At 45.3% G+C, this 12,850-nt stretch overlaps 1 protein-coding gene across 13 annotated transcripts in view; it reads right to left on the bottom strand.

Annotated features, from left to right (window-relative positions):
* The window catches only part of KIAA1217 (KIAA1217 ortholog), a 456,094-nt gene that overhangs the window by 66,060 nt on the left and 377,184 nt on the right, over positions 1-12,850 (bottom strand). The gene's annotated exons all lie outside the window — the stretch shown is intronic.

Genomic DNA, 12,850 nt, shown 5'->3' with positions numbered 1-12,850 from the left:
TTTTCTGGACTGCACTACCCCAGATCTGATTAATTCCCAGTATCTATAGTTTTAAGCATACCCTATAAACACATCTCTTTAAACAGGTCTGCCATATTAGTGCACCAATCTAACTACTCTCTGTTTTCCCTTCTTTAATTTTCCTCAGAATCTGGTCGTTTCCATCATCTGTACCCACACGTGTCCCGTCTGAATTGCAAAGCGATGTGGAATATGTTGGCGCCATAGAAATAAAATTAATATTAACGTAATTTTTATAACTGTTCACAAATATAGTCACAAAGATTGGCCCTGACCACAACGAGGCTTACAATTTAGTTGATCAATTTCAGGAACTTTTAGGCATGTAAACACAGACAAAGTGTACAAACTTTGTTCCAACTTTGAGCCACTATGCTTCCCAATTAAAAACACCTTAGAATGAGAATCTGCCTTTTTTCCCCCAGATATAACACAGTCTCTGTCCGTGGACTGTCTCCGGCACTCCAGCTTAGTTACATTCACTTGAATGGGGTTGAGATGCACTACCAAGCATAGCCACACAGACAGGTATGGCGCTGTTTTGGGAAAAAGAAGATGAATGATCCTTCTTTTTTAATCCTGGACAACCATATAGCCCCTTTAATGTTAATGCAATATATACTGTTGGTATATTCTTTAGAACAGTCAACTTATGCGTTGGCTGAAAGAACGCTGCTTCTAACACTATTACATGCTCTGTGGGATCTTTGAATATTTTTGGTATGATATTACTGCAGCAAACTATCATATGGCACAGGAAAAAATCCAGGCCATGTGAAATCTACCGCAAGGAAAATTTATTGCAAGCGCGGCTCTCTCTCCGAGCTGACGTCTAGTAAAAGTCATATGTTATAATTAGGCTGGAAATTTTATTTGTTTCTTTTTAAAGACCTCCAGCTCAAATCACAAACCATGGTCTGCGAGATGAGAGACAAAAGTCACGTCAACCTAAAATCTGCACCCTGGAAGGTGCAATTTGTATCAACGTTCTTCGAAATTAACCAGATTACTTCTCTACCGTCAGTAGAGACGTCTTCTCTAACGATAGCCTCTCCGCCTCCAACGATTAACTGGTCAGCACAGGTGTGGTGTCTGGTCCTTGTAAATGAATTAAGGGGATGTAATATATGGACCTGCTGGGTCCAACAAAGTGGAGGATAGGAGGCCCAACGAGACCACTTCTAGGTCTTTAATATGCCCATATGGATGGAGGGTGTTTTTATAGGATAGCCATCTTCCACCAGAGGTCCCCTTTTGGATAACAGAGCTTTAGAATTTTTATATCAAACTCAAATGTCTCATTGTATCGTGGCCAAATCTTTTGGTATATGACTAGTTAGGGTATGTGACAACTCATGGCCATTATCACAGCTCCGATAAGGAAGGGTATTTTCAAGAGGCAGAAAATTGCTTAGGCAGAAATCCATTTCATATCTCCGTAGGGGTTGTAGACACCCCATTCAGATGTTTAAAATGGATATCTGCTGTAGAAACCTGCAGCGTGTGAACATACCACATTACATCTTCCCATCTCAATGTATTTCTAGGCAAATTTCCCACTCAGGAGTCTAGAGAAAGTTTTCAATATGATGTAGAGAAACTTTATTCGCAATAAGCAAAAATGAGAGAAGACTTGAAATAAGAGACAGGAAAGAGCAACTCATGACCCAGGGTCTTATGAACACGGTGGCATCATGTGGCACACTTTATGCAGCTCCATGTTATGGATATACTACTAAAGTAGCATTCAGGGACACAATGTGGCTTCATAAATGTCATGGGGCTGCATTACAGCTCTCAAAACTAGTGGGCATTTGACGAACAAGGTTAACGAGTTTCTGAAAAGTCATAGGTCAATAAGGGGAGAAGGGTTTAAATCATCAACACCACCCACAACTACAACAATGTAATTTTCTAATATGATAAGTGTATGATTGCTAGGCGTCTGGTTGCTGAGCGTCCCATCAATTCAGAGAACAGAAGGTCCAAATTACATGTGTGAATGGAGTGACACTGAGCATGTGCAACCACCATCCTTATGTGAATGGAATGGTACTGAGCATGTGCAACCACCGTCTTCAAGTGAATGGAGTGAAACTGAGCATGTGCGAACACCATTCTTATGTAAATGAAGTGATACGGAGCATGTGCAACCACCATCCTTATGTGAATGGAATGGTACTGAGCATGTGCGACCACTGTCTTGATGTGAATGGAGTGATACTGAGCATGTGTGGCCACCATCTTTATGTGAATGGAATGGTACTGAGCATGTGCGACCACTGTCTTGATGTGAATGGAGTGATACTGAGCATGTGTGGCCACCATCTTTATGTGAATGGAATGGTACTGAGCATGTGCGACCACCGTTTTGATGTGAATGGAGTGATACAGAGCATGTGCAGCCATCATCCTTATGTGCATGGAGTGAAACTGAGCATGTGCGACCACCATCCTTATGTGAATGAAGTGATACTGAGCATGTGCGACTGTGGCACCCCAGGGGTCTGGTTACCACAGTAATAGAGATATTATGTCTGAGAGCAAGTGGGAGGTTTCTCTGGTCAGGAGCCCTAAGCATGCAACACGGCCCACCCAGACCTGGGAGGGGAGGAATCTGCCCTTATAAACTGGGTCTGGGGCGGGATTAGTGAGTGAAGTCCCAGACAGAGACAGAGTCAGGTCTGGAGGACAGCAGACACAGGGAAAGTTACAACAGGAGCTCTGTAGGAGCAGGAGCGAGTGCCAGAGGCTGGAAGCTAGGAAGCTCGCCTTGGCTGAAGACACTAAACCCGGACACGGAGTCCGAGGCTGTGGGGACATCCAGGTCCAGCAGCAGAATCCAACCGGCAGGGGATTCCATGTCCTCTGTCCTTAGAAACCCGAAGGCACGGTCACAAGCAAGGGACCAGCACCGCCATCATGAAGCGGAGGCTAACGGAAGGCCCAAGTTACCGACCATACGGGTGAGCACCACACGGTATACTCAGGGACGTGGGCTACTTCTACCCGCATAGAGCAAGGTAGCCAGGAAAGAGTGCAGATAGTCGGGGAGGCCTACAACTTCACCTGGCCAGGGGAGATCCTGCTTGCTCACAGACTGACCAGGCCCCTACTGCTAACCAGTACTCCCGGGAGGGTCTGCTTTATACCATCAGTAAAGACCCTGAACTGCACCACACGTCTCTGTGTTTCATCGCCGCACCAGCACCATTACTACTGGGAAGCTCACACCATCACTCCCATCATCCACACTAGCTGCCCTGAGGCAATACTTCTCCCGTGGGGAGTTATCCCATACTCGACTGCGCAAACCACATCAGCCTCAGCGGTCAGCAGCGCAGCGGCGGTCCCCACTGACCGCAATCCACGGGTGGCGTAGTCGGACATTGTTATTACTTAAGACCGCCACTGGTTTGACCGCCCTGGGCACGGACCGGGTCACCGCCACGGAGAACTACAACCCCCAGCGATCCGGCTCCGGGGGGGCCCAGGGGGCACGTCACGACTACTATCCTTATGTGAATGGAATGGTACTGAGCATGTGCGACCACCGTCTTGATGTGATTGGAGTAATACTGAGCATGTGCGACCACCATCCTTATGTGAATGGAGTGGTACTGAGCATGTGCGACCACCATCCTTGTGTGAATGGAGTGAAGCTGAACAAGTGCGACCACCATCCTTATGTGCATGGAGCAGTGGTCGCACATACTCTCCACTGCACCATTCATACATGCGACTTTGGACTCTCAGATCTCAGGATCAGTGAATGTTCCAGAGGTCAGTTCCCCAGTAATCATATATTTCTCATCTATCCTGTAAATGCTGTTTATTGGGTAGATCTTTTAATTAATACAAATTATAATTTCGATATTTTAACATTTTTTCTATGCATTTACGCCTTATTTCACATCATATTAAACCCAAATGGATAGCTTCCAGATAATTTTATTAGCTTTGGATGAGATTAACATTTAATATGAATCTGTAAATTTCTGAAGTGTGCTATATCAGGATTCCCTGGATATGAGAACATATGGATATTCTAGACCAGGGGTCTCAAACTCGGCTGGGTATAAGGGCCGCACATGGAAAAAATTTGAATTTGGGGGGCCGCATTCTTTGTTCAATGTGACATTTTTAGTGATACCATTTTTTTTGTATACACCTTTTGAACATTTTTGCCGTGTTTATTTTTTATGGCTTGGGTCGTTATGGATGTGGCGATAATAAACGTGCACTTTTTTGTGTTTACTTTAGTTTACATATAAAACAGCATTTTTAGTGCCCAATATTTTTTCATGCTTTATTTTATTTTTTTTACAATTTTATTTCCCCCAATTGGCCACATACAGTAATATTGTCTTACAATTAGCATCATATAGTAATAATGGAAAACATCTTGTAGTAATGTTCCCCATCCAAGTCCCCATCTTGTACTAATGTGCCCCATCCAGGTCCCCATCCTGTGGCTATGTGCCCCATCCAGGTCCCCATCCTGTGGCAACGTTCCACATCCTGGCGCCCATCTTGTACTAATGTGCCTCATCCAGGTCCCCATCTTGGGGCTATGTGCCCCATCCAGGTCCCCATCCTGTGGCAATGTTCCCCATCCAGGTCCCCATCTTGTGGCTCTGGTCCCCATCTTGTGGCTCTGTGCCCCATCCAGGTCCCCATCTTGTGGCTCTGTGCCCCATCCAGGTCCCCATCTTGTGGCTATGTGCCCCATCCAGGTCCCCATCCTGTGGCAACGTTCCCCATCCTGGCGCCCATCTTGTACTAATGTGCCTCATCCAGGTCCCCATCTTGGGGCTATGTGCCCCATCCAGGTCCCCATCCTGTGGCAATGTTCCCCATCCAGGTCCCCATCTTGTGGCTATGTGCCCCATCCAGGTCCCCATGTTGTGGCTCTGGTCCCCATCTTGTGGCTATGTGCCCCATCCAGGTCCCCATCTTGTGGCTATGTGCCCCATCCAGGTCCCCATCTTGTGGCTATGTGCCCCATCCAGGTCCCCATCTTGTGGCTCTGTGCCCCATCCAGGTCCCCATCTTGTGGCTATGTGCCCCATCCAGGTCCCCATCTTGTGGCTATGTGCCCCATCCAGGTCCCCAAGTTGTGGCTCTGGTCCCCATCTTGTGGCTATATGCCCCATCCAGGTCCCCATCTTGTGGCTATGTGCCCCATCCAGGTCCACATCTTGTGGCTATGTGCCCCATCCAGGTCCCCATCTTGTGGCTATGTGCCCCATCCAGGTCCCCATCTTGTGGCTCTGGTCCCCATCTTGTGGCTATGTGTCCCATCCAGGTCCACATCTTGAGGCTATGTGCCCCATCCAGGTCCACATCTTGAGGCTCTGTGCCCCATCCAGGTCCCCATGTTGTGGCTCTGGTCCCCATCTTGTGGCTATGTGCCCCATCCAGGTCCCCATCTTGTGGCTATGTGCCCCATCCAGGTCCCCATCTTGTGGCTCTGTGCCCCATCCAGGTCCCCATCTTGTGGCTATGTGCCCCATCCAGGTCCCCATCTTGTGGCTATGTGCCCCATCCAGGTCCCCATGTTGTGGCTCTGGTCCCCATCTTGTGGCTATGTGCCCCATCCAGGTCCCCATCTTGTGGCTATGTGTCCCATCCAGGTCCACATCTTGTGGCTATGTGCCCCATCCAGGTCCCCATCTTGTGGCTATGTGCCCCATCCAGGTCCCCATCTTGTGGCTCTGGTCCCCATCTTGTGGCTCTGGTCCCCATCTTGTGGCTCTGTGCCCCATCCAGGTCCCCATCTTGTGGCTATGTGTCCCATCCAGGTCCACATCTTGAGGCTATGTGCCCCATCCAGGTCCACATCTTGAGGCTCTGTGCCCCATCCAGGTCCCCATCCTGTGGCTATGTGCCCCATCCAGGTCCACATCTTGTGGCTCTGTGCCCCATCCAGGTCCACATCTTGTGGCTCTGTGCCCCATCCAGGTCCACATCTTGTGGCTCTGTGCCCCATCCAGGTCCCCATCCTGTGGCTATGTGCCCCATCCAGGTCCACATCTTGTGGCTCTGTGCCCCATCCAGGTCCACATCTTGAGGCTCTGTGCCCCATCCAGGTCCCCATCCAGGTCCCCATCCTGTGGCTATGTGCCCCATCCAGGTCCACATCTTGAGGCTCTGTGCCCCATCCCGGTCCCCATGTTGTGGCTCTGTGCCCCCTGTGCTGTTCTTCACACACATAAAATAGAAAAAAAAAAAGATGATTCTCACCTGTCCTCCGTTCCCTCGGCGGCCTTCCTGCAGATGTGGCCCGCAGGCACCACAGAGTCCGACCCCTTGACGATCCCGACCAGGTCCAGGAGGAGCCGCCGACAGCAGCGCTGCATTGCCGCACAGAGACTGTTTCCCAGCATTGCATTTCCAATGCCAGCCGCCGGCCAATCAGAGGCCAGCAGCTGACATCTGCATATGGCAATGACGTCATACTCGCTGCGCCGACACGCAGATATCAGCTGCTGGCCTCTGATTGGCCAGCGGCTGGCATTGGAAATGCAGTGCTGGGAAACAGTCTCTGTGCGGCAATTCAGCGCTGCTGTCGGCGGCTCCTCCTGGACCAGGTCGGGATCGTCAAGGGGTCTGTGCCTGTGGGCCGCATAAAGCAGCCTCAGGGGCCGCATGCGGGCCGCGTGTTTGAGACCCCTGTTCTAGACTAACATAAATGTGAAATTGGAGGATTTTGTATTCTTATAACAACGCTGTGATTCCCGCTGTGTTTTTTTTCCTTGGGCACTTTCCTTTTTCTTTTCTGTTTTTGATCTTTGTGTTATTAATTTAACTCCTTCAACCCCTTCCAAAATACGATTTTAGCTGAGAATTTCAACTTTTGATTGTCCAATGCCTCGCACCATGGAGAATCATTATGTGCTTCGCAGAATAAAAATGGTTAAGAAAAATACACTAGTCCATGAAGTGTAACTAGGGGATGGGTGAGGATGTGAATGACGAAGAAAGGGGAAATGTTGTGTGATATATGTGGTTATTGTTGTACATTGTCACTGTTTGATCACTCCCTTAAGGAATTTTCCATTTTCAAGTTTCTTCAGCTCATAGGCTCGTGTGCTAGCTAAAAAGAATACATATCAGAGTTTCTCACATTCCAATACTCCAGTGCCGGCTCTCTGCCGCTGCTCCTGGTGATTGTTCACAGACGGCAGCGGTGACGTTTACAGTTTGCAGCGGTGACGTCACAACTACAGCGTACATGACCTGTAAACAATAACCGGAAGCACCAGCGGTGCGTCAACACTGCAGCTAAAGTAACACTCATTTCATTATTAATTTTAGCTAGCCCAAAGCTATGGGCTAAAAAAAAATGGAAAATAGTAGCTTCTTTAATATTTAAAGATGAAAGAATAAGAAGAAGGGGTGCTCTATATGTGAAAAAGGTGGGATAAAAAACTGAAAATTAGAGACTCAAGGGACCCGCTCAATCGGGTAAAGTTTCTGCAAATTGCAAGTAGGCACCTGAGGAAGAAGTTAAGAAAACTGCGAAACGCATTGACAATAAATTTCCCCTCTTTCCAATCCCCTGGCTACCCTGTTTCCTCTGGACCCAGTAGCGCCCGTCTTACGCACACGCCCAGACTGACTGGCGTGAGCATGATTAGTGATCCCACTGTACCATGAACCGAGGAGTGCCTGGAGGGACGTAACTAAGTATCAACTCGGTCCGACCAAGGTCACACGGCGGCTCAGTCGACTCCGTGAACCAGGGAGGAACCGAGCAGAGGGACCAGGTGCTGCTCCAGGTCAGACCTCGGTCACAGCTGTTGACCCACACCGGGAAATGCAGGAACAGGCAGGTTAGGCTGGCATACAGACAGGTGGATACTGGCAGGCACAGCTGGTATGCAGACAGGTGGGTATTGGCAGGCACGGCTGGTATGCAGACAGACGGGTACTGGCAGATAGAAACGCAGGCAGGATAGGGACCAGTACAGACTGGGACACAGGAACGGAGTCGTAGGTGCGGTAGACAAGCAGAGCAGAGCAAAACCCGCAGATGCGGTAGACAAGCAGAGCAAAACCCGCAGATGCGGTAGAGAAGCAGAGCAGAGCAAAAGAGCAGGTGCGGTGGACAAGCAGAGCAGAGCAGAACCGCAGGTGCGGTTGACAAGCAGAGCAGAGCAAAACCCGCAGGTGCGGTAAACAAGCAGAGCAGAGCAAAACCCGCAGATGCGGTAGACAGGACAGGGCTCTGTTCACATGGAACAGACTGGAAAACACAAGAAGATAGATGGAACACAGGAGTTAGATACGGAGGCAGGGAAACAGAACGAGCAGAACCAGATACACACAAGGTACTTGCAATGAAGTAGCGAGTGGACACAAAACTCACAAACAGAAGTACAGAGACAACAAGTTGGAGTTAGGTGCAGGTTCAGATACTGCAGGAAAACGGAAAGGTACAGACATAGAGACAAACAGGTAACGGACTAGGACACTGTTCAGACAAGATCTGAACCAGGAACAAGATACAGGAACGAGTCTGGGAACTCAGCCCCCAGGGTGGCAGAAACAGACTAGATACAGGACAGGACCTGGCAACTCAGTTGCAAGAAACACTCAGATGGAAAGTGTTGCTCAGGCCCCTCCTACTGGGTGGAGGGGGTTTAAGTATCCAGTGACTCACAGCAATAGGCTGGGGACGCATTAGGACTGCGCACACTGTAGCTTTAAGAATCAGGAAGCAACAGCACCGCCGCCCTAAGCCAGCAGACAAGAGACATACAAACAGCAGGTACTGGAGCAGAGTGTGCAGCCTGGCCTGATAGGTAAGACTGCGGTCTTGCATGGTGGGAGGTGGTAAGCCATGCAAGCACGCTGCCAGGGATGTTACAGGCCGCAAACATCACATTTTCCATTTTTTTTTCCTTTAATAATTAAGGGACGCTGCATCAATACAGGAAAGAGCCCCAGTCCACCCAAAAGTAGAATCTGAATGAAGCATCAAAACTCCATGATGATGAGGAATAGCAACCCACCTCCCAGCCGTGAACACAAGTGCTTGTTAGTATTCAACCTACACAAAATTGGATTAACACCACAAAGTAAAATATAAATACTTTATTGAATCCAAAATTGATAAAAATTCCAATTATAAATAAAAACAATTAAAAAATAGAAAACGTGAGACAGAGATTGAACCTACAGGAATACAAATAAATGTGTGGGTTCTGCCTCTATTTTTTAATTGTTTTTAAATTTATAATTGGAAATTTTTATCAATTTTGGATTCAATAAAGAATTTATATTTTACTTGGTTTACTTATATTTAGGAGAGCCGGTTATGATATAGGTCAAATTTCTTTTTGGGACAAGTGCTGTTAGTGTTTATAAATGTAATACAAATATTTGTCTACTGTCCTCGGGGGCTGGAAGACCCGCCCCTGAGGATCCTTGCTATGGAAAAATAGATCCAGACAGGAGTCTTCAATAGCTATCGTCCTAAACAAATTAAAAGAGCATGGACATTAGTGCGGACATTGGTCATTTTACTGGTCAGACAGAAGATCCTTTATGGCTATGGAGCAGGTGCAGTTAATTATAGCCAGTGTATTTCTTCTTCTTTACAGAGAAGATTTACTATGTGGGTGGAACCATCTCACAAACAAGCTTCTCTGTGTAAAGAAAGAGTTTTGGTAAACCGACAAAGGTTTTCAAGTCAGCAACATGTTTACTCTGGATAACATTACAATCTAGCTGCTATTCAGAGTCCAGATGGCAAATCATTGTCTTGTTCCCTTCTGATTTAACCACTAACTTTGCTAGTGCGACATTAACCACATGCTCGTATGCCAAGTCACAGAAAAATCACCAGTTCCCAAAGAGGTTCTGCTGAGCTCACAAACCACAAAGGCTGAGGAGACATTGGTAAGGGATCTTAGGGATGCCATCAATGGCCCTTATTTTATATACAAAAGGGAATCTTCAGCTCTACTCATAAGGCAGAATGCAATGACATAAGTCCGTCAACCCTCCCGCTAAAATATAACAAAAACTATAAGTATTTTACTATATTATATTTTTTTAATTACAAATCTTGACAACTACAATTTTTTAATTTGTTTTGTTTTTGCCGTTTTTTTTATTTTTTTTATTTTTAATCATCACAGAATGCTTTATGCATAGCAATTTTTACGTTTTTTTACCCATACATTTTGCATTACAAAATGTTAAAAATGATCAAAAAGGGATTGAAAAAAAACACCATGTAAAATGTATCTTTTTTTTTTTACAGTGTGAGTGTAAAAGAAGCCAGATATTGGAATAATTTTACAAAATTATTCCTATATCTGAATACACCCCACCCTTTTATATCTAATCACCCTCCTCCATAAACTACAATTTTAATGAGCACTAAATATTTGTGCGTCATGTGATTTCCCCCATAACTTACCCAAAATGACATACCGAAGTAGAAGTTACTCTTCACCTTCAGCCAGTACCGTCCTTTCCCTCTTTACTCTTACTAGATGTAGGAAGTCTATAACATTGCAATGCATACGAGTGTGCGAGTCCTTGTGCCATATTTAGCATGTACTTCTAAAGGGTAAGATATGTTTCACATGTTGCAATCCTTAGCATTGAGAACATGGTAGACCATTGTGGTGGTCCAGGACTAGGATTTTTTTTTGCCATATATCCTAACATACGGTTATTTTAGGGATTAACCCTAATTTGGATAAAAAAAAAAAATAACTAGATTATTGGTTTGCAATATCTTTAAAGGACAACTGCACTATCAAATAACTTTTCGGAATAAACTGTCCTGTGTGAGTACATGCAAAATAAAACTACTTCTGACCATTATGTGTCTTGTATTCTGCATTTTTACCAGTTTTCCCCCTCTGCAGGTTCTCTCTCTTAATTTGCAATCCACTCTGGGCTGGAGGGAGGAACTAGCTTCTATGAGGTCTCCAATAGGCATTACACAGGGATGGTTTTGTGCTCTTCATTCATTTTTTAGCACACAAAGACAACTAAGAGCAGCATGGAGAGGAAATTACACAGCAGTAGTGGTCAGGGTAGAAATGAATCTAGCACTGAAGTGAGGTAAAAGACTTGTTAGAAAGCTCAGTATGATCTCTCTGTGTCTCCCTCTGCTTGTTTCCTCACTCTGCTCCCTTTCCATAAAGTATAATGTGTTGTGTAAAGTGACACCACTGTGAGCCTTAAGTCCTTCTTGCCTGAGAAAGATGAATTTGAGCTATTTTCTTCAGACTTCAGAGTGGATGGTGAGTTCAGGAGGTAGGTGGGAAGTTGGGAAGGGGGCAAGTTTCTCTGATAAGATATATTACAAAAGTTCCTTAATTGGCCAGCACTATTGATTTATGCAGCTTGTTGAAAGTACAGTTCCCATTTTATGTCTACCCCTCTTTTTCTGCAGGTTTACTCCTGGTTTAGAACAGTACATACACCTTGGACAACTGTTGGATGAAGATCAACCACTATTAGTCTCAACTTCCCTATATGCATGCCTCCTTGGCTAAGAAATGAGTATAAACCACTACCACACTCATGTAAGCTTGAGGAAAGGATCGGACATGTTGAAATCCATCCTGCAATGTCATCAGGGAGGCGGCAAATTGGCTCCAAATTTATTCTGCCAAAGGACAACGACCCCAAACATCCAGCCAATGTCATAAAGAATTATCTTTAGCATAAAGAAGTACAAGGAGACCTGGAAGTGATTACATAGCCCCCATGGAGTCACGATCTCAACAACATTCAGTCTGACTGGGATTACCGTATATGAATAGATAGAAGGATTTACACAATCCTCATACATAGAAGATCTGTGGTTAGTTCTCCAAGATGTTTGGAAAATCCTCCCTGTCGAGTTCCTTCAAAAACTGTGTGCATGAACCTACGAAAATTGATGCCGTTTTGAAGACAAAGAGTGATCACACTAAAAATTTATTTGATTTAGAATTACTTTTGTATTTTGTTAATTGATAAAAATACAACTATTTATTTATCATGCTTGCTTATATAGCACCATCACATTCTGCTGCATTTCATAGACATGGTCATCAGTGTCCCCTTCCCCTTTGGGGCTGACGATCTAACGTCCCTATTTGTAACAGTTCCATTTTTTAAAGCATTCTTACTTTGCAGCATTTTTTCCCATACCTGCCTAAAACTTTTGCACAGTACTGTAACTAAACATTTCTCTGGCTTTGGTTTTCAGGTTGACAAGGGATCAGTCAGAACAGAGGATGCGGGAAGAGACAGGAAGGAACATTGCTTATATTTATGATACTCATCCTGTTTCACGTAAAACCATTGTTTTTTTTGACTTTGGATAAAGATAATCTTTAACCCTAATCATTATATAAACATTTCCAAGATGTAATGAGCAATTTAACAGATGGAGGGAACCCACAAAAATGAATTCTGTGAAATCATGAGGCTCTATGACTTTCACAAAACAATGCCGAAAAGTCGTCATCTGAATGCCTAAAGCCTGGCAGGGATTATTCTGCTAGAGGTCCTTGTAATAAATATAGATCACTATGTACGTAAATGAAGTCTAATTAAAATTCAGTACAAGACTTGAAGGTCTGCTTCCAGCCACCCGACCGACAATCAGATATTCAGGAGACTATCATTGATATGACTTTCAAGACGGATGACAGTGCTGTGCGACAACAGGTGCTGGCTGGTTAGAGTTCCCCGAGAACCAACGAGTTTTATGACTTTGGTTTATAAAATATATATTGATCTAAGCAAATCAAAATATAAATATTGATTTATATTATATTCCTGATTAGTACATTTTGAGCTTATG

This window comes from Phyllobates terribilis, unplaced genomic scaffold (genome assembly GCF_046119375.1).
Source record: "Phyllobates terribilis strain yellow unplaced genomic scaffold, ASM4611937v1 Scaffold_4__5_contigs__length_816908805, whole genome shotgun sequence".
NCBI classification, from domain to species: domain Eukaryota; kingdom Metazoa; phylum Chordata; class Amphibia; order Anura; family Dendrobatidae; genus Phyllobates; species Phyllobates terribilis.
Note: the sequence above shows the minus strand (reverse complement) of the source record. Positions and strands in the feature narration are given on the sequence as shown.